The sequence below is a fragment of the Ambystoma mexicanum genome, chromosome 10, assembly GCF_040938575.1.
Source record: "Ambystoma mexicanum isolate Mex_15411 chromosome 10, UKY_AmexF1_1, whole genome shotgun sequence".
Taxonomy (NCBI): Eukaryota; Metazoa; Chordata; class Amphibia; order Caudata; family Ambystomatidae; genus Ambystoma; species Ambystoma mexicanum.
In genome coordinates, this window is record NC_090932.1 from 791,971,788 (window position 1) to 791,998,833 (window position 27,046).

Consider the following 27,046-nt stretch of genomic DNA (forward strand, 5'->3'; position numbering starts at 1 on the left):
GTTTTCCATGTCGCAATTAGGGCACGCCTGTCGCCCAGCATTTCGGAACTTGGATATCCTCAGAGGGGTCATGTATGCTCTATGCGTTATATACAGCTGTATTTGTTTAAGTCTGGCGTTTCTTGACACTTTCTTGTGATATCACAGGGCGCGTTCCCACATCCCATCTCCCATTGTGGCCCCCACCTCCTCTTCCCAACCTTGGTCATCACCATTTCATACAATCTAGAAATCTCATGCCCCCCTTCCGATATGTCATATATTGCCCCCACAGTAGCATCTGGTTCCTCTGCCAATACTGTTTCAGGCCACGTTTTCCTAATTTTCTGAACCATCCTATGGTATGTAACATATTGGCCAGTATGTAATCCCACCTCCTCCCCAAGTTCTTCAAAATCTCTAATGGCCCCCTCTTGCCAGATGTCCCCTAACATTACCAGTCCCACGATTACCAGTAGGTTCTGATAATCACCCTCAGCTGCTTATCCCCTCCTGCTAAAGCAACGAGCGGTACTTGCGGGGAGCACAGGAATTGGGTCCTCCATCATCCGACACGCTCAACGCCACATTTTAAGCTTACTTCTACGTTCATGGCCTGGACCTACTGCCCTGACTGCAGTGCTGCCTTAGGCCTCGATTTCAATATGGCTGCTACTTTCTAAGATAGCGTTTCATTACCAATGTGATTTATACCCAAAGCATGCAGTAACCTATCCAAACTGTGGTTCCTGGGGACACCCATCTGCCCCCTGTAACCTCCCCAATCCCCTACACCATGCTTCCGGGCCTCTGCCGCATCTGAAACCGCTTGGGGGGATGGGAGACAATCTTCCCCTTCCCAACATTCCCCCCTTTCATTAATACTACATTAACAAACTCCCACATGAGCCTTTCCTTCTCCTCTTTCTCTATTTCCTCCCTTTCCAGAATTTCAGCTTCCCGATATGGTGGTGTTCCCTCCTTAGGCACCCGTGCCTTGCACACAGACAGAAAGCTTTCTCCCGCCTGTGCATATTGTTCTGGAGTACATGTCGTGTATATTCCCCCCCCCCCTTGTAACGCTCACCTGGTATCCACAGGGACGCCACTCAGCCTGTCTGGACCTCCCACGACCTCAAACCCTTCCCTGGAATCTGTTTGGCTGGAGACTGGGCCTGAAACACAGGATTTCTGGATTTAAACTGTGTTGTCTCTGGGTGCTTAACCCGCTCTTCCCTTGGGGACCAAACCTTCCCCTATGTCTTCTCCTCACCTTGTTTTCTGGTGTTGTGTGCACTCCGTCCTGCTCCTTCGGTGCAGGGGTGCGTTGGTCGATGTGGGTGCTATGCAACCTATTTTCTTCACTGCTGCGTGCCCAATTGGGTCTGACAACGTAGGTTTGATGATTCGTATTGAATTGTCCTCTTCTTGTCTCTTGCCCCCTTTGTAACTTTTCCTTTCTCCTTAGGTGTTGGCGAAGTCGGAGATGGTGTCGAGCGGCTTAAGGGAGCCGACCACTAAGCAGTGAGTGAAAGCACGATGCGCTGCGCTGTTCGCTTTTTCTTGTGCTTATCAATGTCTCTCTCTGTCCCCTACAGGCGCTGCAATGTCCCAGTGTGGCTGCCGGCTGAGAGAATAAGGTGCGGTGAGTAAGCGCGATGTGCGGCACGTTCTTGTCCTTAATGTGCTAACCTTTCTTGTCTTTTCCCTTTGCAGGTCGATGGCATGCTCCGGAACTGAAGTTACCCTGAGCATTCGAGTCCAGGTAAGCATTTGACTCTTCTTGCTGTTTTCGGGTGAGCAGGGATACGCGTATGCATATTAATGTCTTTTCCTTTTGTTCGCTTCTTCTAGGATACGGCGTGCCGAGATGGAGATAACACTGCCGTAAATGCTTCCCACAGGACTGGAGGAACGATGGATGGAAGCAGGATACTCCCCACGGTAAGTATACTGTTAACGCTGTTCTTGTTCTTGCAGGTGCGCGGATGCGGAGGAAAAGGCAAAGGCCTACAGGAAACCGAGTCGAACACAGTGAGTGTCGCGCTGCAAGTGCAGAGTAACGCAAAGCGTGTTCCTCTGTGTTAGGGAGAATTCTCTGTTAAGGCTAATTTCCCAAACCTAGTGAGTCCCCAAGCAGCTTTGCTGGATTTTTGGGGTTTATTCTATTCTCCTGCTAAGAGCGAGACTCTTTTTCTCCCACTCTTAGACATGATTTGAGGTGTTCCTTTGACTTTGTATGTGTTTTATGGGCTATGGGGTCCTTTACCCCATAGGGCTTCATGTGTTTTTGGTATGTGGGTTACACAGCACCCTCTGTGCAGTAACCCAGGGGTGTCGTAGCGACCCCCAAACATAGACTCCATACCCTGGGACTGACTACTGTCTCCCAGGGCATGTAAAGTCACCATTGGCTTTACTAGTCTTAAATTGTGAACAGAACCAGTACAAACCATCATATTGTGCACGTACTGGCCGTGGCAATTCGATTGCCCCGGGGTCTGTTGTTCGAGGGGGCACTGTCCAGCCCCCCCCCGACTGAGTTTTGGCTGGTGGCAGTGGATACTACTTTTTATATTCGACCGCAAATATATTCCTATGGGATTTTCCCATTGTTCGAGGCTACCACTTTTTAATATAGCCTCAAACATACCGCCAGTTTATTAAATTAATATAAATTCACCGGTTGGTATTTTTTGCCGAAACTCGGTTCCAAAATGGCGTTTGTGTTTGCTTCTGTGACTCCAACCCAAGTCGAGCCCTTTGTTCCACTTTTTGGCGGGCTTCTCCACAGAAGCCTCCAAAAGTGGTGCCACTCTGTCTGGGTACCACAAGGGGTGTGGGAAGGGGTTTAGGCACCCTGGACTGAGTTGCCTCGGCAACTCAAGTCGCACTCTGGTGTGATTGGCCCAGTGGTGAGCCGCCCGGCTCACCACTTAGCAGGTTTGAGTGACAGCTAGGACTGATGAATGGGGGTTTTCTGCATAAAAGCAGGGCTTTGGGGACTGGGACTTCAGACGTCACCACAGGACCAAAGAATCCGAAGAGGGAGAAGCTGAGCCGACCTGCAACGACGACACCACCGGTGGAGCCCTGCTGAACCGTCTCACCACTTTTCCCAATGACAGAGGAGATCTTCAATCCGAAGAGTCTTCTTCCTTTGACTGGTGGGGATAACCAGTTTGCCCGCCTTTTCGCCTTCCCTGATCATATCGTGACCGCCTTGCCTGTGCCAAGCACCCGGCAACCAGGATACCACGTTTTCTCCACTACCGCGAATAAAAGGGTAGTACCTTTTAACCAGAGAACTCCGCAGCTGGTTTCTTCCCTGGCACTGCAACGACATTCAGCTTTCCTCCACGTCGAGATCATCTCTTCCTCTGGATGCCGCGACTTGCACCTGCTGCCAGGAACAACTGCCTCCGCTGGAGGATCCTCTCCACTTTAAAGGTACTGCGCCTGGCCTCCCTCGCAACGGTCTGTGTGGGGTGACTCTTAAAGCCTCAATTTACCACTTGGGTTGGCCCTACGCTGGCTAACTGAACTTTTCTAAACTGAACTAATTCTTTTCTGAACTCTCTGCAAGACTCTCCAAGCCTTTTAAACTGTGTGATCTTGGGCGCATTGGTGTTCTACTCTCTCCAAGAGGGAGCCTGGCCTCTGAACTTTTTGCTCACAAGTAGACTTTGACTTTCCTGCCTTGCTGAGTGCTTCTAAAGGATAGTGTTGTGTGCTGTCCCTAATTTCTGCCTTTTCCCTCCGTTTTTCTTAAACTTATTGGAGTGCCATCTTTAGTTAAGCGCTCACCTCTGCCTGGAAATAAGTGGTGTTAACTAAGACTTGTCTAATAAGGAATAAGGGATGTACATATGATAATAGTGACTGTGTTTTTGAACTTACTTATAATAATAGTGCTTGAGTGTTTCTAAGTGTGTGTTTAAATAAATAATTATATACTTGATACCAAAGCTCTGGTCAGTGTTTGCTTGTGCTACTGTATTTTGGTACATATCTTGTATACTCTCTATAACTCCTCTTGAGAGATGTCTGGCTGCTCAGCCACAGCTACCAGGTAGATCTGGGTGGTACAGACTGCTACCAATTGGGTTTACTGCCAACATGTGTAGTCTTAAGCCTTTTGCAGTGGTCCCTAAGGGAACTGCACAGGTTTCTGCCTAACACTCTGCCCGGGCGTAGTTTAAATAGCCTCCAGGTATCCCAGGTATCCCTGGGTTGAACCACACCCAAAAAGCTAGGCCGCATAGCTTAGTTCGCAGAACTGAGTTATGTGGGGGCATCCATGTTGTCCAATGCAAAGTTGTCATCAGAGTTATGTATGAGCCTGGCGCCAAGTGGTCTCAGATAAGACGGAGAGGTCTTCAAGGTCCATGTGGGTGATCGAGGCCTGGCTCCAGTATGTTGTCTCAGGGGTTTTGGGGCAGGGATCATGACAGCCCGCCCTCCGCGCCCCCTGCTAGATCTACCCAGTGTTCTGTGTAATTTTTAGGGTCTGATGTGGGAGTCGTGATGGTGGCTGGGGGGTGAGGGCGTTGCTCTTTTGCAACTATGCAGGGCCTAATCGGGTCATCAGTTTGGACCTGGATGTCTTTTGTACCACAAGGTGCCCTCTGTCCCCCAATAGAAACCATCATCATTGCACTGTTTTGGCACAGCATTGAAGTCCCAACTGGCAGGTGCAGAAGATCACCACCACCACAGGAACCAGTATCTTGACTATCACCCCCATCCATGATGGTGCCCAAGAAAAAAGATCATCGAACCTGTCGCTTTTCTGTATACCAGTTACTGTTTACATATGGGTGCCAAGTGTGTGCAGGGCCCCTATAATTTGCATAAGGGACTCGTTCTCAGCATCGCTTGGAGGTATAAATGTACAGCAAGAATCACCAATTTTGCAGCAAACGCCTCCCTCCATTGCGGTGAGTAAGTCCAGCACATAGTGGTTCTGCAACGCAATTAATCTGATGGCTCGCATTTTGACCTTGATGGTGTTGAGGCCCTGCTCAGTGTCATTCGCCAGCTGTATCACCTCCCAGCAGACAATCTGGAGCCATTTGGCATTTGCAGCTGCTTGTATCCCGGCACTAAGAGCGATGCAAAGAATATCTTTTCCTTGTTTTACAGTATATATTGATCTGGTATTTCTTTCAGCATCTGTGATGAGTCTTGCGATAGATAGATTTCTGCTTTCTGCACAACATCTCCTTCTTTTTCTGTTTTGGCAGGATGCGAAATATGGGGGGCTGCACTGGGATCGCTGTGTGGTGATCTATTACTGGTTCTGTTATCGGGGCGAGCCAGCCCTGGGGTGCCACCATTAGATGTTCTTCAGGGATCACAAGGAGAGCTGAGTGCAGCATGGTCAGCTAACAGGTGCCCCTCCATGATGGCGGGAGGTGCAGAAACACTTGCTGACCACAGAGCCAGTAGTTATCCATCACCTCTGCTGTGCCTTTCTTGAGGTCTGGGATGTATAGCGTTTTGTTACTTGCTGTTGGCCCCCACAGAAACATTTCCTTTGTTATCAAAACACAGTTCATAGTATTCCTGCTTCTGCACCTTCACCGGCTTTTCCATTTCCTCGATCCATGTAAGGGCCGCCATGTGCTCATTGCAATATTGTTTGCACACATCATTCACCCTTGCAATGACCTCTTCCCCCAAATCCCACAAGTTCTCCTGCCATGCAACTCATTGTAGTCTCCTGCCACCTGTTTGCCATGAACCTCACACCTTCCTGCTTCGGATAGGCTCTCTGCAAACACTGTACGCTTCTGGGGTTCCGGGCCCATTTCAGTTCGTCTGGGTCCATCATCTCGAGATGCATGCTTCGTGCCTGAAAAGTGCTTTGCAATCTACACAACTTCAGATGGACGAAACATTGGGCCTCAATAATTGGAGTTTCTTTCAGCATTAACACCTTGTGGGCTCCCGATGCGTGTGAGATCAAGGAACAGACATAAGAGCTGCTACTAACCCTCTTTTTTCCCCCTCTGAGCTCATGTCTGCGTACCAACTATTGCTCAATTCTGGATGGTGCACATCTTCTATTGTATCTAATCTGAGCCCTTGCTACTCTTCGTACAAGGCTCTTTTCACCTGTCTTTTAAAACGTTTCAATGCAGTAACATGTGAACCACTAGGAGAAACCCTATAATTTGCAATTAAGTCAGAAAACACATTAGGAAACAATGATAACATTTTTTTATTTATTGTGCATTTGTTTGGCGCTTATACAACAAGTAAATTGTGTTTCAAAGTGCCCACATGGCAACAGGGAGGGAACATGGGATTCAAATATTATATACACTGGAGGATAAAGGGGAACCTACTAGGCCTTGTGAGTATTCAGAACGTGCAAGTGCAGAGAGAGAAGAGGGGAGGAGGTAATGGGGGGGTAAGTGCTGGATTGTCCGTGCCCGTGGGTGAGCAGCAGATGCAAGTGGCAAGTATAGTAAGTGCTAGAGAGCGTTGAGCTGCAATAAGTGGGTAAATGCAGGCCTGCAGTGGGGTGGGGTGGGCCGGTAGGTGCTGAGGTAAGTGCTGTTTGTAGACAGAAGCTAAGGCGATTGGTTGTGGGAGGCCAGGGCCCTGAGGATATAAATAAGGGTCCTGGTCACCAATCCTAGCGACTATGAGGTTAGTAGAGGAGCGAAGGAGGAAGTGAAAGGAAAGTCTCAGGAGCTTCTGGAATTCGAGGAGGTCCGGCTCAAGATTTAGAGCAAGGGGGAGACTGTTCCACTGGAGGAAACCTGCTGAAGCAAGAGATCAGCCTCCTGCCCTCTGTTTAGCGAACACTACACACATAGAGAGTTGGTACAAGAGGAACGTAGAGGTCTGGAGGGCAAATATTTTGTGACCGCAATTTGCAGATAGCATGGTCCCCGGCCCCAGACAGCATTGTGGATAATGCAGAGGGATTGAATTTAATCCTTGCAGCAACCGGGAGCCAGTGAAGAGTTTTTAGGGCAGGGGAGAGGCAGTTCCTGTGCTTGAAGCCAAGGAGAAGTCTTGCTGACCTATTCTAGATTAGCTGGAGGGGTTATAGAGAGAGGAAGAGGGTTGATTCAAGAGTAAGCTGTTGCAGTAGTCAAGCCTAGAGAGAACCAGAGCTCTGGTAATATTGAGCTTCTGGGGGAAAGTGAGAAAATGGAGAATTAGCTTGAGAAGGAAGAGTTGAAAGTTGGACTTCTTGACAATGTTGTGGATGTGAGGGAGGAAGGAGAGAGAGGAGTCGAAAGATGACTCCATGGTTTTTAGCTTTGGATGAAGAAGAAGGGGGATAGCCCATAGAGGATGGCCAGAGTGAGGAGAGAAAGGGGGAACAGGTGTCCCAATAGGAACAATCTCTGCCTCAATGCCAGCAAGACCAAGATCATTGGAGGTGCAAAAGTTGTGTGTAAACTGCGCAGCACTGGAAGTTGGGGGAGAAGGACGAAATGATGCATGCCAGCAGAGCCAGGTACGTGTTAAAGAGCCAGGGGGAGAGGTTCCAGCCCTGGGGGACAGGTGGAGAAGGAGGTAGACGAGAAGGTGTCCAGAATTACCTGGGATAGATGGACGGTCAGTTTGGAAGGAGGTCATCCAGTGCCCGCTCCGAGACACCCAGGTTGAAATGGAGTCGTTTTATGACGATGCAAAGGTTGACTGTGTCAAAGGCAGAGGAGAGATTAAGTAGAATGAGGACAGCTGGAGTTAGAGTCCAGAGAGGCGAGCAGTTCTTCACGGGTGTTCAGAAGAGCAGTTTCCGTGCCTCTGGATGCTCAGAATTCAGATTGATGGTCGTGGACACCACCAACAAGTTAAGTATGAGAAGTAAATTGGGAGAAGTCAATTACCAAGCTTCCCCATATGTTGCTGGGTGGCAGATACATTATTAGCAGTTGAATTGGTCCCTGTTTGAAGGACTGTGGCTGCAGTATTGTTCATTTCTGTTACTTCGTTAATAGGCCAGTACTACAAATGTCTATCTATGTTAAAGACTCATTAGTAATATTTGCATTTCTGTTCCCCTCTTTTTACATGTCCACCCCACATGAAACTATATCCTAAATATATGGATAATCCAAACCTTGTCAGATCAAATATACCAGCTGCACAGTGCATAACACAGGTATATATATATATATATATATATATATATATATATATATATATATAGAGAGAGAGAGAGAGAGAGAGAGAGAGAGAGAGAGAGAGAGAGAGAGAGAGAGAGAGAGAGAGAGAGAGAGAGAGAGAGAGAGAGAGAGAGAGAGAGAGAGAGAGAGAGAGAGAGAGAGAGAGAGAGAGAGAGAGAGAGAGAGAGAGAGAGAGAGAGAGAGAGAGAGAGAGAGAGAGAGACTTTTGTGCAAATAATGGGTAGCAGCGTTTATATATTGTGCAGGTATACTAGTTGGAGGGTCACATAAAAGGGGGAACCAAACAGTATGTGGGTGCACTTATTTCTTCAGAAATATCAATGAGTAAGCGTGTGTTATATTTTTGGTATGTCTTCAGTATTTACTCAACTTGGGCGAGGGGTATCGCATGGGGTGCTCTAAGGACATCAGACCGGTGCACCCAATAGCGCAACTCCTGAACTTTCACCGCAAGCAGGGGTGGTATATAGACGACCTCAAGGGGGCCGTTATATCTAGGCTCACTCCACTTGCAGACAACGTTTTTTTTACATATATGGAATTGCCTGGGAAGAGCTGTAGAGGAGATGACATTGTTGGCATATCAGATGCAGCGCTGGTCGTTTCTTCAGTATTTGGTGGCGATATCTGTTGAAAGATGCATTTTATGTATTTTGTTAAGGCAGCCATATAACTTCCAAATTGGACCGCTAGAACTGACCCAGCCCTAGGGGCATGTGCAATTGCTGCGCTGTTGCCACCCGTTGCGGCTATAAATGGTGATCCTTACAGGGCTGCGTGTGCATGCTAAACAGTGCAAGAGGCAAGCAGTACACACAGTTCTTCTTTAGAGTGGTGCAGAGCTTGGACAATTTGTTTTTCAATAGATCCTCTCCACAACCCTGTTGGCCCAGGGGTGGTAAATTGTGCACATCCGATGCATGATGCCCAGTAATGCTGTCACTTCCTTGAACAGTTCATTGAAAAAGTGCATGCCGTTATCAGACCTTAATACATCGCACACGCTCCACCAAGGGAAAACCTCTCTGACCAAAAACCTTGCTCCCCATTTAGCATCTAGATATGCACAAGGACCGGCCTCCTCCCACTGTGAGAAGGGACATACCACTACGATCAAATAAAGGGGATCCATTGCACCTTTCCCCCCAAGTCTGCGTAATCTATGTGTAATTCACTGAATGGCCCAGTAGGGCGGGGGCAAGGTACCTCAGATAGTTCTTAAGGTGAGGCCAGTGCTGTGAGTCTGACGTGGTGCAATGTATAACCATTTTAGTTAATGTCTCTTGCAGATTGGGGACAAACCAGTCCTCCTGTATATCCACAGCAATATGTTGCTTAGATGCATGGGATGGATGGTGCAGCTGGTCAAATGGGACCCGCAGCAATTCATGCCACATAACTGCTTTGCCTGATGCTTCCTGCCACCACAGTAAATCTGTAGTTGACTGCTTACATCCCCTCTTCAAGCACAGATCCTTCTCTTCCAGTGAGGCACGGCCCTGTAACTCGATCAGTTGTGCAATTGGTTAAGAATTGTAGGAGGCTGGCAGCTGTTCTCTGCCCTGTGCTACTACTGGCTATTTAAAAATATTTCGCACAGGGAGTTAGGCTGCTGTTTGGCCGCCACGTCCGCAGCAGCGTTACCGATTGAGACCTCGTCTGTATCCTAAATATGGCCGGTGCATTTTACCACCGCCATTAGGGGTGCCTGGGACAGTGCTTCAATCAGTTGTCTAACAATGCTGCATGCTTGTCATGGTCACTGGCCCAATGGGTCCAAGGACACTGACATCATGCCATCAGGGGAAAAGGACAGGGGGTCACAATCACAGGGGGCCTGGTTGGACACAGTCCTGGCGCCAGGCTCATGAAAGTCAGTAAACAGGAACACTTTATTTTGTGGAAGAATACTTTTACTCTGGAGCTTCATTTTTGCTGAAACAGCTCCACATGCACATTGTTCAGGAGTGGCCCCCCTGAGTTGCTGTGCACGTGCTAACTCAGAGAGTGGCAAGGTGTGGCAGGCAAGCCAGGCCTGATGGGCGTGGCTTCACAAACTGCTATATAAGCCGCTCCCATCCAAAGCCCAGTGCTTCGCGTTAATCTGCATTCGCATGCAGCGTAACGCTCACCGCCGCCTGGAATAAGCAGACTTGCCTTGGGAATCCAGCCTTCTCCCTACGTGCTTGCACCCTGGAACCAGCGTTCACCTGCATTCTGCACTCGCCGAACCTGACATCTATTCTTCCATCATCTTCTCCCTCCGGAACGCAGGAATCCTGTTCTTGACACCCCAGCACGACACATTCTATATTTCCGAAGGCAGAACCTGTAAAAGGGCAAAAGGCAAGGTTAGACATAACGAACATTCAGTTTAAGGTCGCGCTTGCACAATTCTTCGCGCTTCTCCTTAAACACCTACTTACCTGCTGCTGGACCACCACGGGAGCATTCCCATCTTATCCGGCGCCGCCTCGTGCTCCGTAGCTCTGCTAGGCCGCAATCACACCTATTTGGGAGAAAGCAGAGATGGACATTAATAACAAGCGGACAACGGGTGGTGAAAGAACAATACAAATACTTCACGACAAAAGAAGAGTATCGAGAAAAGGGAGACAAAGAGAGAACTGAAAGACACTTACCAGAAAGACGTGGAATAGTCGCAGCTGGACTGGACAACCATGTGCGAAGGGCCAGTGAAGGAACTCGGCCCTCATCATAAAAGCACCCCTGCCAGAAGTAGCAGGACAGAGAGCTCGCCATTAAGAATCAGCAGATGAGCCTTAAGGGGTCGATACATGCTCACGATGCTATGGGAAGAAGGGTTTGAGAGGGGAATCAGTCACGGGCTGGCCAATTCGCGTCCTCCCATATCCACGCAGGAGCAGTGCTATCATTCACCGAAGTCCACAACCTATGTGCAGAGGAAGAAGGTTGGCATAGAGGATCCACTTCCTGGGAGGGCTGCAACCGTGCCCCAAGGCCCCCGCAGAGACCAGGTTAGCGTAACAATGCTGTACCGAGGACCCATCAGCCCTCCTAAACCCCCTCCTGTTCCATTGTATGAGCCCTGAGTGCACTGTAGTGGGGACATAGGCCGAATAGGAGTAGATGTTCTTGCGACACCCCTGAGACGATAAAAGGGCCTCAATAACCGCTAGGAGTTCCGTCGCCTGGGCTCAGTAGTGCATCAGCAACATTTTCTGCACCAATACCTCATACACTCTGTCTACAAGGCAGACAACTGCTGCACCAGTGGGTGTCAGGGCAGTCCCCTGGTCAATAGTTGCTGACCCGTCAACGAAAATAATTCCCCCCCGTTTGAGCAGGCTATCTTTTGCTTTTGGGATGGTGCCTTCTTCTGCTTCAAATGTCAATTCATGTTTTGCAGGGTCTTCGTCAGTGCATAATTCTGTCAGAAAGGTGGCAGGATTTACACTTTTGTACCACACTATATGAATTCTTGGGCTGGACAGGATCACTTCATATGTGGACGCCCGCTGCGTGGTTGGCGTCAATTTGGAACATTCATGGATTGCAAATACTGCGTGCTGCACATACAGTGTCATGGAGCACCCCATGATGATTGTGGAACTCTTCTCAATTGCAAATGCAGCAGCAGCAAGCCCGTGCTCACATTGGGACCTGGCCCTGCATCACCGAATCTAGCACTCCGCACTAGTAGGCCAATGGCTTGTGGCCCATTGTGCTCTTCTGCCTCAGCACAGCAGTCATCAATTGGCCATTGGAATGAGAAAACCTATAGAAGTCTTGTGTGTAGTCAGGGGTAGCTAGCACTGGGCAGTGGAAATTACCTTTTTGGGGTCATTAATGCTGTTAAGCATGTCCTGCCTCCAGATAAGGGTCGAAACCAGGAATTTCTACAGTTGAAAATCGTGCAAATACGACAGATTTATTATTTTCCTGCGTATATTTACACACAAGGTCAGGTTACTTGACAGAAAACAGAATGCTTCTTTTGATTTTTATCTACCTGGATGTAATTGCGAGCCATGGAGAAAAAATTCTCTGAAACAGAATGTATTTCTCTGAAGCCTTTCAAAAAAAGAAACTGCACACCGGGTTAAAAGGAATGGTTTCTTTCCGTTCAGCTTATGCTGTGTTGTGTGTAGGTGCTCATGGCGCAAACAGAAGCACTGTGCATATTTATTTTCCTAACATTTTAGGATTGTATAATTAATGAGATGGAAAACTAAGTTGCAATTGAGAATTCATCTTTTGGAACAAATTATGCCTTCTTTTCCAGTGAAAGCAAACCAGTATTGCACAATTGTATTTTTCAGAGTTCCTGTGCTGTGTGCATAATCATGCAGAGGCAGATCATTTTTACACTTACAATTTAATTTATACTCTAAATAAAAAAACAGTGTGCAAAATTATGAGCATGCACTGTCTAGTTTACATCCATTCAACCTTGCAGTCAATGGGGAGCATTACTATAAATGGTCAGTGGCAGCAGAGTCTTTGCTCAAGGGTGAGTGATAATTGGGATAAATATGTTCTATCTAGAGCTCTTTGCTAAAAACGCTATATAAATAACAATTTGACCATGAGATTAGGTATAGAATTTAGCATGGAGTCCTTGCCTCTCTGCACTGTTTTATCATAACCTAGGCATACCATTAGGTAGTAATAGCTCCAGAAAATGAGACTTTCGTTAAACATCAAAAGACAATTCTGCTATCGAACCTCAAAACACACAATACAATTCATGTTTGCTTTACTATGTAATTGGCTAGGTTTTTGTGTTTTTAACATTTACATATATGCATGAGAAATCAAATGGCCAGACTTAAGAGAAATAATGAAAGGTATTCTTTCACAATGCAGAAAGCTGCTGCATGGTAATGATTTCTATACATTTCTTGCACACGTCAGCTTGATCTCACGTACATTTTACTCTCTTGCAAAGGAGAAAAGTAATTTTTACTTTCTTGAAATCGCATTTACTCTCAAAGTTTTAAAATGGGGAGTAAAATTCTCCCATCCCAAAATCATATCATCATAATAACTTTATTTCGGCAACAAGCCATAAAAGTATCACACCAACAAAACATACAAATTATACAGTGCAGAATCAGGTCTTAATGGGTTATGAAACAAACGATGAAAGGGTGCAGCATTCAAAGGGGTAGTACAGATTCACGTGATCTAAATCGGGCCATAAATGCCACCAGTGCCCTTGGATATAGGGGGCCCAGGATGTCTCAACCCCAGTTGGACGGCATTTGCTCCAGTCAGCTGAAACCCATATGATTTAGTGCCCCCGGAATTGGGGCTCAAAACTATTTTGCTAAATACCGGGGAGTTACCTACCCTCAGCCACATTACTGTTTCACAGTCTTATCTCGATTTAAATCTGAGTTGTCCTCCCCCCTGATGGGGAATCCTAATGCAGTCAGTAAGTTCCTCCCTATGTAACAGCCCCTCACCGACCGTGGCCAGTGCGAACATTTATTTCATAGTTTATCCCTTGGATCAACTTTCTTCGTAGGCAGTTTGGGTACCCCATGCAAAAATATGAAACTACCTAGTGGGGGCCCAGTAGGCCTAACATGGAACCCCGCTGGAATACTGCTGACCCTCTTGGGAGGCCATTTGGCCTCAGACGATCTCACTCCCTGTTGGGTGCGCATCTGGCTCGCATGGGGCAGGGCTGCTATATGTGGTGCCCCTGGGCGTTTTGAGTAAAATGATATTAGATTGAGTACTGGCCCATCAATTTTTAGGGCAGCTCATTTGTCTGCACTATGCCTATTCTTACCAAGCCGCTCTATCACTCACTCACTCACCCACCCTCATTCGTGTCACCCGCCTACAGCGGGTTGGGTCGTTAGCGGGTATAGCCCTACTTGGTGTGGGGGTGACTGTGTTTCCTCTGGGGCAGTTGGCTGCACTACTTCGGGGACGGGGGGCTACCATCTTGGGGCCTGTGTTCCTCACTTTCCTCAACGTCCTCTACCATTCTCCAGAAGGTTGTTCTCCTTTCTCTTTTGAGGTTTTGTACCTTTGTATTTGGCAGTTAAAAACATGCTCATGTGTTCCAATATCCCTATGTTATTAGTGCCCTGTTTGGGCCATGGGACCCTCGGGCCATGGGAGGGGTATCCCCCTTGCATCTCTGCCACCCACTGCTTGTTGTATTTCTCAATTTTATCCTTATACAATGGCAATGCGCTATACATATACTACAGCTGAGTCATCACCCCCATATTAGCAATCATAGAAATATTAGGTCGTATGCCAAAAACAACTTGTCACAACCAATCCTACCAGTCCATTGCTCCCGTTCCCCAGTCACCTCTTACTCCCACCTTCAACACAGTAATCTCCCACTCCACACAACCCCTGCTCACACCACTACTTCCACTGGCCCTCCCTATATAAAAACACTAAAACAACAAGCTAAAACAATTAACTAAAATAACAACCACTACTTTGTCCTATTCCCCCACCCGGGATATATTGGGCACAGGAATCTGATCTCTCCTAATTATATGGAGCTCCTACTTTTGGATCCCACATTCCTGTTTTTCTCTTAGTTATCCTTGCAACAATAATGATATGAAAAAATACAAAACCGCCACGTGGTCTATTGCACTCTCCTTTCACTCAATCATACCGCGTCTCCTCATTCGCTCCTGCCTCCGTTGTTGTCACTCGCAAGAGGTGTACTTACATCTGCGTGTTCACCTGAGCTCCTCCGTCATGGGGTCTCAATAACGGCCTGCACCTTCCTAGGAGCCATTCCCCGCTGCAAAGAGCAGACAGGAATTCTGTTAAAGTGGCTCCTGTACACCACTATGGATTGCACGCTTGGGTCTGGTTGCTTCCCGAGATGCAGCCTGGAATCCTCCGTCCTTGCGGGGGTCACTGGGATCACACCGGGTCACCAAAAATTTGGAGAAGCCCCTCAACTTTTACACTACAAAAAAGCAACCCACTAAGGAAAAAAGGCCCAGCACACCTCTTGCAAGGATAAGAAGGTTTATTTCCACAAGAATAAGGATGCGCCAGCAAAGAGTTCTGCTGCCACGGAACGTTCTGCCAAAATCAGTACAAGCAACACATTAAAAAGGTACACCAAGTCATCAGTGACGTAAGTTTCATATGTTACAAATCCGAATGGCTGGTTGGCGTGACCCTATATATAGGCTACCTGCTCCAAAAGGGATGTCAGGCCAGCCATTGGTCACAGCATCTTCTGTCAATCTTCTTTCACGTGGGCTCCTTCTTGCACGTCATCGGCAGCAAAGCTACAGTTAATTTGCTAATTATAAGCAGAAAAACAATACATTCTCTATCTCTACACTAATGTGCACCTCGTACTGCATACATGGGTGCAGATGATACATTCAAAGTCACTATGACTTACAACCGCAACCCGATCCAATATACGTCGGTGCCGTTCCAAAGCACTCCACTTTTGTTTTAGGTTTGTTGTTTTGCCCCCCCCCCTGGCACCTCGGACCACAAATCACGTGACTTATTGGCCAAGACAACCCTGTCCCCACTTTTTGATATTTTCTGATTGATTGGGGCTCTAACAGCTTTATGGTCGATAGTCTGGGACTGGCTGAAGTCTTGGGACAGGGCATCTGTGTGCTATAACTTAAAGTTGGGTCTGGGGAAGGTCAGAGCCTCGTGCCCTCCTTCTCGTGAGATAACCTTTCACACAGAGCTCTCAGCCCCTCATGGCCTTGCTGGGCGCATTCCTCTTGGCATGTGGATGCTGCGGCATTAGATCATGAAAGGTCTATGAATTTCTGCGGCTCTGACCTTTCTCAATGCAGCTACAACCTATTCCCACGTGCACAAGCTTACTTCTATGTTCATGGCCTGGGCCTACTGTCCTGGCTGCAGCGCAGCATTATGCCTTGATTTCAATATGGCTGCTACTTACTAAGATGGCGTTTCACTCTCAAAGTGATCCATACCCAAAGCATGCAATAACCTACCCAAACTGTGGTCCCTGTGGACACCCCCACACCTCCTGTAACCTCCCCAAGCCACTACACCATGCTTCCGGGCGTCTGCACTATCCGAAACCATTTGGGGGTCTAGGACGATTGTCCCCTCTTCCCAACACAACATTGAATAGTTTCTGGCACGGGCTAAAGTGTATTAATTAATTAATACAATAATTGAGTTAATTTATTTCAAATGTATAGCTTTGTTTATGGTGAATGGGGTGTCCTATTCTGCGACTTTTCAAAGGGGTACTAGATGGGTCGTTCTCCTTTCTGCCTTTCTATTTCCCTTAGTTCAGGGTTCAAAATTGAGGGAAGCTGGGAGCTATTTAGCTCCTGCTTCTAGTCTAGGAGAGCCTGGTTAGCATGAAAGCAACAGCTACCAGGAGCTACCTTTTGGCTCTCTAGGCAATTTGTGCCTTACAAACATGCATACATGACATTAACTTTGATTATACGAGTATGCTACTATAGAAGAATTAGGACACATCTAGTACACATTTAAACACAATTAATCAAACGTTATGTGCAAAAACGTGCAGATCTCATGTGGAAGTTAGATTCATGGTAGGTGGGTACTCGTTCCTGGTTCCCCAGCAGTAGCTCCTGCCTCCCAGGAGCTGGTTATAGCTCCTGCTCATCGAATCTCAATTTCGAACGCTGTTAGTTATCAAACTCATATCTGAGGCAATACGGATATAAAGTGTATCCCAGCATGATTGGGTGATATTTGCTGATGATGTCTTTGTTCACCTAACTCGCCCAAAGGTCTATCCCAACTCTTTACAGGGAATTGCAAGTATACAGTCAATTTTTGGGTTAGAAATCCCTACTTCTCAATCTGGGGTATAGCCCACAGGAATTAGCCTAGAAAATATTGCAATACCCTTCTAAAATATGCATTGATAAGATAAGGTAGCTTGGAATCTGGCTGAGTGCTGCTCTGGATACACTTTACTGTATTCATTATTTGTCATTATAGGAAGTAATGCAATGAGACCTATGTAGATGGAATTTTGTGGGGTTATCGTGGATGGGTTGTTTGAGGGCTTTCAAGAAGAATGGACTGCTAAGGGGGTTGTTTCTTTGTCTGCTACTCCACACTGTAATTCCTAGATCATTCTTTCCAGACGTTACTTTTCTTTTCTTTTTATGGATCACAAAGCTACCATGAATTCCATATGATGATCTCATTCTTCTTCAGTTAGAAGGAAGGTGGTATTTCTGGATGTTGACATAATTTATATTGCCACACAACTTACAGGTGCTTCATATTTGCCTGCACAAGAGAGAGGGGAAGTAATGGGTAATGGGTAAGGTTGCAGAACTAGGTCCTGCATCTGGTCATGGTGTGTGAATTGCGGTGGGCCAATAAAAAGTGTATTCCCACAAGCAGATGGGATACATTTGGGCATTAGTATGTCATGAGCGGCATGGAGGGATCTGAGGAATGATTGAGAAACGTATGACTTGGCCACCATCCTCCCTGAGTTGTCTTTGGGCACTTCCTATTCTCACAGTCATGACTGCTACATTCTTTTTTCAGTAGAGGTTGGAGGGGTCATTGATAAGACTGGAATTTATAGAGGGGAGGATTCTTCCGTGATCCACTACACTAGAGCAGGAACGTCAGATGGGTTACCTCTTGATGTTTTATAATGCAGTTAAAGATTGTTCTAACCCACAATAAGTAGAAAGAACGCTTCTAGAGAACAAATGGGTTTGAAAAGATATTCTATACATTTGTGGGTAGTAAACTTCTGAGCTCAGCTACTTATGTATTGCTCCTGACTTGGAAGCTTTTGACCACAATTATGGAGAAGGACAGGAACGAGGCAGATTTGGCCTTCTCTTTTTCCGATACACTGTAGGCATCTCTAAGAAGGGATCGAAATTAAGATTGGATAAGGTTAAGCTAAAAGCAGCTCCTTGGTATCCAGCATTAACGAGTGACCAGGAGCTATTGCGTGGGAACGGGGTGCTAGTATATAGTGCTCCGCAATTCTAGCTTCCAAATAAGTTGCAAACGTATCATTTTGTTCATTATTTATAATCCCTTATGCTTGAAATGCCGTACAGATGTGTCCTAATGTTTGTTTATAGATTGTCCCAAACGGACAGAGTTACATTTACATAGGTGTGTTTGTTTGACATTTTTTGGCCTGGTGAGACAAAAGTAGCTGTTGGTGTCAAGCTAGCCAGGTTCTTGTAGGCTGCAAGCAGAAGCTAAATAACTCCCAGTTCCCCACAGTTTTGAATCCAGTCTATGCAACCAATACCTGACAAACTAATCTGTTGGATGTTCACAGCATTATCGGTGTAGTAAGGGATACCAAAACAACCAAGAAGTGTTTGAATGGGGCGTCTCCTCTGAGAATACTTTTTATAGAATGGGTAAAACTGTACATTTTACAGCACACCTTTTGTGAACAGTTGGGTAAAAAGCTGAATGATTTACTATGGTTTTATACGGTAAGGCATGGATAAATCCATTAGATGTCAAGTCACCAGTAGTGCACATTTACATGGCGCCTTTGCCCACTATATGGTAGTACTCTGCCAGTGTTAAAAGCATTGTCCTGCTAGCTGTGCCCATAAATGTTCCTTCTCTGTGCTCCAATATATGCCAATATTCACACATAGGAACATACTCATGTTTGCCTTGCTCATAATGCCAGTAATGTTACTGTAAGAAAACATGTCCACGCTGGCTGTGTCAGTATACCCATATAAGAACACACTCCTCTTTGCTGCTAATGTCAGTCAGTAAAAACTGCCATGCTACAGTAAGAAAATATGTCCAGACTGGTTGCACCAGTTAAGGCCAGTATAGCCATGTAAGAACACTCATCGTGTTGTCTTTACCCCTTATGCCGGTAAAAAGAAATGCATGCCACATGGAGAAATCTTTCCTGACTGGTTGGGCCAATGTAGGCCAGTAGTGCCACATAAGAACACTCATGTTGGCTCTACCCCTGGTGTCAGTAGACATGACATCGCAATGCCATACTAAGATTACCTGGTTACACCAGTATATGGCAGCCCCCCCCCCCCACACACATCCTTGCTCGCATAGATGCATGCAAACATTTTCTTTTTCATGTTTGCCTCCAGCTCGGGACTCGGCGCTGCTCTGGATGCCTCTGGCTCATGTGCTCCACGCGACAGGAACCAGATAACGGGGAGAGCTTCATGATTTCCTGCTATGTGCGAGTAAGCCTCAGCGCCTCCATCTTGCCGCCCACATAGATCAAAAGGAATGTGGATGTGCAGGAGCGCCGCACTATGCACATTTAGGCGAACAGTTTTCGATCCTGCATTCCCAATGGGGCATGCAAGGACCGGGAAGCTTTATATCTGCGGTGACTCCTCTATAACAGGTGGCAGGCCAGCATCCTGATGGCCATTATATGTGTGCTACCTCTATACAATTGCTTCATAAATGGCAATTACCAACCTTCAGATAAAGAGGATGGGTTCAGGTATTAGTATAATGTGCTGGAGGAACTGCCGGGAAAAATCAGACTACTGAACCTGTAAAGTTATCCAAGATAACTGCACTGAAGTGGTATCCTGAAGAAAGGAGATTCATGGAGAACAGATATGACTTGATCCGATATTTGGCCTTCCACCTGGAGAGGACTGGACTTGAGAAATTACTGGATATGGTACACATTAGGCTCATTGCAGCATAAACCTGTAGTCTGTAAGAGAGCCTGCTGCATTCGAAAGCAGAGTGACTCAAGAAGGTCATTGAACTGTACCATGTGGAGAAGTTGAACAATTGGATTAATGAGTCATAAGGCTATAGAGTCGGAATTGTTTCCTTTTTGGGCTAAGTATGGTTCCCCCGGCACACACCCATGCACTATTAATTATTGTGCAAACCACGAAAAAGCCCTGCACTTAAATGAGACTCTACCAAAGTTGGAAAGGGGGAACCCAATGGCTTGGTGTGGTGTAGTTAACTGGGAACATGTATGATGAGGTTTTGTCTTGGAACAGAGATAATGATTGAATTACATGACTTAAGCCTTGTATCCTGATGGGTTGGAAGAGTTTCAATGGAATCTGAATGTCACCCATATAGGTTAGGAAGGCTTCATAGAATGGTGTAGTGAAATCTGCTAGGGTTTTCAAAAGTGTTAAAACACTGCGAGATAGGACAGATCCTTGAGGGACTCCCACAGTTGTAGATGGTAGCTTTTGAGATAAACGGCCCTAACCTAATTTGCACTTCCCTTTCATATGGTCATCTAGAATATAGCTTGAGATTAAGGGGCACATGCCTGGGCAAAAAACGGATGGAGAACAAGTTATTTTAATAGCATGAATGATGTTTTATGTATTAAGAATTTGTACAAATAACTCTTCCCTACTCTCCTTGTCTTTATGAGAAGCTGTGCGATTGTGTTCCTGATTTGAAATGAACAACAATGGCTACCGAAAGGCTAAAGTACTTAATATCAACAACATTAAAAGCTCTCAGCATGGGGGTTACGCTGTGATGCAAACTAGACCCAAAAAATGTGAGTTTTTTTTGTTAACTGTTTTATAATAATACAGCATCTTATAGCACATTAACACCCTTGGCTAGCCAATCGGGAGGCACGGAAAGCCAGCTGAAACTGCTATCTCAGCCCACGTTCCAAGCCACCTGATGGCTGGTTTTCCCGACCCAACTGTTATTTGTCCCCACCCCCACAATACCCACATACCTGATTTCGGCGGATAATGCCACTGCAGCTCTTGCAGCTTCTGCCCCCGCTCCGTATTCCTATTCTATGGCGGTCATGTTTGCATAGTATTTTCTTTCCCTGAACAGGAGGCCGCGAGGCGACTCGTTCATGGAAAGAAAATACTTTACAGTTAGCCTCGTCCCAGCCCTTGCGACACGTGCCAATAGCTTTAAGCACCTGTTCCAAGGGGTGAAATGAGTGGTAACGTCCCGGGAGCGGAGCTCTTTCAACTGCCACGCTATGCTTGGACCTTTAACTCAGGCCCTGGGCCATTAACACTTGTTCCAGCACTTGGAACGGGTGCTTAACGCTTGATTATCTCTAATAAGGATATACTGGAACATTTTTGTCATTTGTTCTCATCCTCACATTAGCAGTGCAAATTGACTTCACGGCTGTTCCACTGAACGGCAGGGCATATCACTTAAAAATGAAATGTTAGCCTCTGCTGCAGGGTTGGAGGCAAATGTTGCATTTGGTGGTTTTGGGGTGGTGTTATTGAAACATTGGTCTGCTTTTTCCCCTCCACCAACTGCACAGAAGACACGGTGCTCGCTCTGTCTGCTTCTCGAAACCCCTTGAAAGAAAGAGTATTGGCAAATGATTTGACAGAATGAGCTAAAATGCTCCTCTCCACGCTGCTTGAAAAAGGTTCTTATTCTGGGGTTAGTGTATATGAAAATGAATGTGGTTCTGCCACAGGTTTTAAGCTAAGCCTGCCCATTTATACTGCTGCTGGGGAAGTACCCAGGCTTGGAAGTCTATTTTGGAGCCAATTCATTTGTGACTGCTGGCTTGCAGTCATACATTTGAAAAAGTGTGAGAACCTTCATTGTTTAGTCCTAGTTTGTTAATGTACATCTTCTGTCTGCCTTACTGAAGGTGATTTATTTTATTTAATGTATTTTTTTTAAGGGAGTTGCATTCAATTTTTGTTTTATTTACGTGCACATTTACATATGCCCCCACCCCTTTCAACTTTTAGTCCTCATGGCGATTTTGTTATATGAACGCGTTATGATATATTGTGTTATGTCATGCCATGCCATTACATGTTTTGTTTTGTTGTATTCACTGTTATGTTATTTTTAACAAGGCAGATAAGGCTGAGAAGCAATAGAGAGGTGACATGCGGCCCCCCCTCACAGCCCAAATTCTGAAATAATACACATTAGCATCACTAAGTTCAGGTAAATGGCCACACCCCCAATGTCGACCTGCAAAAACGGTCTTTACAACACTAATTGAGCCCAAGACAGTATGCCCATAGGTGCCAATGGCTGTATGGGAGTGGGGGGTGTGGGGTGTCTGCGAATTTTCATAATTACCCGACAGGGATTCAACAGAGGTTGGTCCAGCTTGGTGGAAGCCACTGCACTGTTCCTAGGTATTGAAGGTTCGGGCACCCTGGGCAGGGACAGAGTCGACTCCCTCTGGGTTGTGATCAGGAGCTGGGACTCGGGGAGGAATTGGATTTGTCAAACCACCCCATGATGTAAGTCCAGCTCAGTTAGGGCCCGGGTTGCAGGTCTTATCTTCAAGCATTTCTGACGTCAACAAACATATGCTCAATGATGACTCGCTGTCCCTTGTTCAGGAATTCCGGGTGATCTGCTGTCAAGAAACGTGGGCCCTGGTACCTCCCAACCTGCAAGGATATGTTGCTTTTGCCATACTGGCATGCAATGGTCAAAAGGGCCATCCGAGCTGGGGCTTGTTGATATGGGGGAACGCTGCTCTGGTTAAAACTGTTGAGCAGATAGACACTGGTTCCCCAGATTGCTGTGAACTACACCTTAAGATCAGGGATGACTCAGTGATCCTGTTGATGAATTTTTATAATGGGATCATCCCGGGAAGGGGCGCAGAGACTATCGGTGTGGGGGCCGTTGAAGATCCTGGTGGTGGGGGATCTCAACCTCCAGTATGAGCCCGTGCACAGTGTGGTTTATCTTCTGGAGGAGGAGAAGGATAGTCATTGGGGACCATAAATGCAAGTTAACCGGTAAGGCAACACATGCTGGCAGAAGAGATTGCTATTTCATTTATGTCGGCCAACCTAAGGGCTTCTAATGGCCGATTCCTCAAGGACACACCAGCAGCCCCAACGTTTGATAACAACCTGACCAATAGTAAAATTGACTATATTTTGGTGAACGCCAAGACCTGGGGTTACCTGAAATCTTTTTGCATACGCAACAGGGTTGAGAGCGACCACCCCCCCCCCCCTCCCTTGCTCCTGGAGGTGAGCAAGGACATTTAGGCAACAGCAGTGGGAGAGATAGTCTAGAGCCAAGGTGGGTGCTGTCCCAGTGGAGGTTTCAGGTCATGCTAGGCGAAATATTAGGTGGTGCAAGCTAGATCTTGATGTGATCGTGCTACTGGTTTACCAAGATATTGTTCCTCTTTTGGATGGGTTTGCCACCTTGGACCCCATAGGTGGGGATGTCATAGTGGCAATTCATGAGAACTTGATGGCGAAGGCAGGGTTTCACTTTTCTAAAACCATTAAAGCAGTACATAAATCCGCTGAGGCCTCAAACCCTAGGTATGATAAAGAGTGCAGGTTGGCCAAGGGGAGGTTGACTAGAGCAGCAAGATACTGAATACCTGGCAATGGGCTAAGGTTGGCTAGAGCAGAATATCTGAGTGCAATTATGGACAAAAGAGAGGTTGTACGAGGATACCTGGTGGAAGTTGTTGCATGCCATAGACAAAGGGGTCTTTAAGGGATTTTGGAGTCTAATGGGGGCGGGGAAGCGCAAAGGATCCAACCTGCTGGAAGCCTGCATTACAGAGCAAGCCTTGGCCGATCATTCTGTCACCCGCTATCGAGATAATGGGGTGCCGATTAGTATGGTTAGACCTGGAGGGATGTACTTTAAGGGCAGAGATGGCTTAAATTATCCCCCGCTGAGATTGGTAAAGCATTACAGAGCCAGGAGCTGGGTAAAGCGCCTGGCCCAGATAGGGTACCCATAGATTTCTATAGGAATGAGATTGCTGTTTGGGTCCCAAATCTAACTGGGTTATTCAGTGTTATCCCGAGTACGAATGTGGTGCCAGAGTCATGGACAGGGGCGGAGTTGGTCCCAATACACAAAAACAGCCCAGAGATGAGCCCTTGAACAACAGACTATTACACTGTTGGATGCAGGGGGATCATTTTTTGCAAAGGTCCTGTTGACACACTTGGACTCCTGGGCTAGTAGGGGGATGATTATTAACCAGTGTCAGGTCGGGTATTGTGAAAGTCTGAGCACAGTCGATCAAAGTCTTTGACTAAGATTGGTGTACGACAAGTACACAGTCCTGAGAAAGGTCTGTGTGTATGCAGTCTTCGTGGACTTGCGCAGTGCATTCAACGCTGTTCCCAGGCAGCGTCTCTGGGAGGTGTTGAGTGAGCAGGGCCTTCCGGGTCCACTCTTGACTGCAATTCAGAGTTGATACAGGCAATACAGCAGTGGTTAGATGGTGTATTGATGGGACAACTTCAGAGTAGATAAGGGCATCCGTCATGGATGCGTCCTGGTCCCCAAGCTCTTTTGTATGTTTATTAACAGTGTGATCAAAGAGTTGTTGGCCGCACAGACGGATGCACCGATACTGGCAGGAGACAGGATGCGGCCTTGCTGTTTGCACACAACGCAATTTTATATTCTGACACCTGCGGTCGCCCACAAGCAGCTGGATATATTTATTGCATTCTGCAAAAGAAATGGTTTGATACTGAATATTGAGAAGACTGAACTATGGTCTTTGACACCAATGCCAAGAGGAAACGCAAGGAATTTAGACCGGGCATGAACGAAGGGGTATTTGAACAAGTGACATCATACGATTACCCTGGGGTGAGGCCCAACAATGCCGAAACATGTTTGGGGATGCTTGTGGTCTCGTGCAGAAGGCATGTGACCTAGCAGTTCGGGCTGGACTGCCCCTTTTGGGGTGGGACCAAGCCTGATTTGCATATGGTCTTTCCCCTTTTGTAATGGCTTGGCAGGCAAAGAACGATGGTCTGCAGGGTTGCCCAGAGCAATGCCAGTGGTTAAGATTCATTCTAAACCTTCCAGCCATCACCTCTTTGTTTTTGCTTTGTGAGAGTAATGTCAACCTGCGGTTGGTCAATTCAACTAGAGAAGGCCAGGTTAACCCTGGCAAGGTGTAGTGGAGCACTTGCAAGGTTTACTGCAGAACATGGAAATAGGGCCATGCGTGTTTCTCTCGAAGCATATAAAGCTCAGGCATGGCTTGCTGCAATGTATGAAGCAGAGTTCTGGTGGCAGATGAATACACACACTCTGGCATTTGTTGAAAATAAGTATGAAAAACATACTGGGATTGCTAACCTGCTGCCCGAGCATACCAGTATGTTTAGAGACTGGCATGCAGGGAATAGAATCCATTTGCCAACTGCACCCAGACCTCTTTGGGTCCGGTTGTGGACTAATACAAACCTTCTTAAATACAGAGAAGCATTGCAGGACGTGTTATTTCAGCAAGGGGGCATAAAATTAAAGTGGGCATCCCATATAAAGAGGAGCTTGGGAGAGCTGGGCCTTGGTGGCTACTGGAGTAATCTGCAAGCTATTACTATTGTCTGTAAAACCAAGGATAAAATTGCTGCCTTAGCTAACATACGGCAGGATTTAATGGTGAAAGTCTCATAATTCGAGTCTTTAGCGCACTACCTACCTATTAAGACCGAAGTGGGTTATGAGCCAGACCTGGATTGTATTAGCCCTAAGTTTGGAAGGTCCCTGTATGTGAAATTCCGAATTGGGATTTTACCCACAGCAGAGCTGATGCATAGCTGGGATAACAATGTTTCACCTACTCGCATATTATGCAGGAATGTAATAGAGGACTTGAAGCATCTGATCATGTTCTGCCAATGACATTGCCCCTGAGGAGGCGCTTTTTAAAACCATGTTTGCAGGGCTGTGGGTGCAGATCTGTGGAAGGGGCGATGGCAATTTGCCTAAATTCAGCAGACACTCTAGCAGTGTTCGTGATTAGTCAATATCTGAAGTGGGTCTGGAGAATACCATGAGAATACAGTGTGGGTTGCATTAACAACCAATTTTGAATTTGAGTCTGTATTTTGGTCTTATTATGATGGTCCATGTGTTTTATGTATTTTATGATGTGTGAAGCTATGTGCGTTTTTATGACGTGTTGTTGAAATAATGCTTATGAAATGAAAATTATATATTGTGATATGTAATGCCATAACATGTCATGTTTTGTTTTGTTGCATTTACTGTTATGTCATTTTGTACAAGGCAGACAAGACTGAGAAGCAATAGGTAGGTGACATGCGGCACCCCTCACAGCCCAAATAATGAAATAATGCACATTAGCATCACTAGTTTCAGGTAAATGGTCACACAGCCCAATGTAGACCTGCAAAAGCTGACTTTACAACACTTCTCGAACCTAGGATTACTCTTCTGTCCTCATTTAACAGAGCAACAGAACAGCAGCACAGGTTGAGAAGCCGAGACAATGATGGATTATCTCCCAGAAAGGCTGAGCCTCCGGCCAAGAAGAACCCAACCTTCCACCCCACCATTACCATCCCCAAAGCTACTAGCAGGCTTTAAGAACCAGTCCAGGGCCTAGCGCGGACTGGAGCAGAGATCAAAAGCCACCCTCATTTAAGAGTGCTTGTTGTTCCTTTCAGCTTTCATACCTATATAACTTGGGCATCTAGGGCCTAGGGACATTTGGAAGACTGTGTGCACTCCTGCTCCTTTGGGCATCTGCTGTCTGGTGCTTACGGTGCCAGACCGCTTGTGCATAAGGATTGTATTATGAGCAGTTGCTTGCTTTGAGTCTTGTCCTTAATATGAATGTCTCCTTTGTCTTAACTAGCCTGCCTTGAACATTATTTTACAACATTGCCTCTAATTTAGCTCACTCATACTGAATTCCAGTAGCTTATTAAATTATACCATTTACTACATGCAAGGGCAACACTTATTTTCTCTTCCTCCACACAAGGGCAATCTGCTCTGATTCGAGGTGTGGGAGATACTTGCTGTCAAACTCTTGTCTTGACTCGGTGTCCTCCAGCATTCATTCCGCAGGCAGGCAATTCCTGGCTATGATACATCCATCAGCTGGCTCAGCCTCTGGTCATCAGTAGGAAGGGAACCAATTTTATTATCTGGTT

The 27,046-nt window shown here is 46.4% G+C and overlaps 1 protein-coding gene across 1 annotated transcript in view; it reads left to right on the forward strand.

Annotated features, from left to right (window-relative positions):
* Window positions 1-27,046, forward strand: part of GFM1 (G elongation factor mitochondrial 1) — a 572,440-nt gene that overhangs the window by 23,710 nt on the left and 521,684 nt on the right. The gene's annotated exons all lie outside the window — the stretch shown is intronic.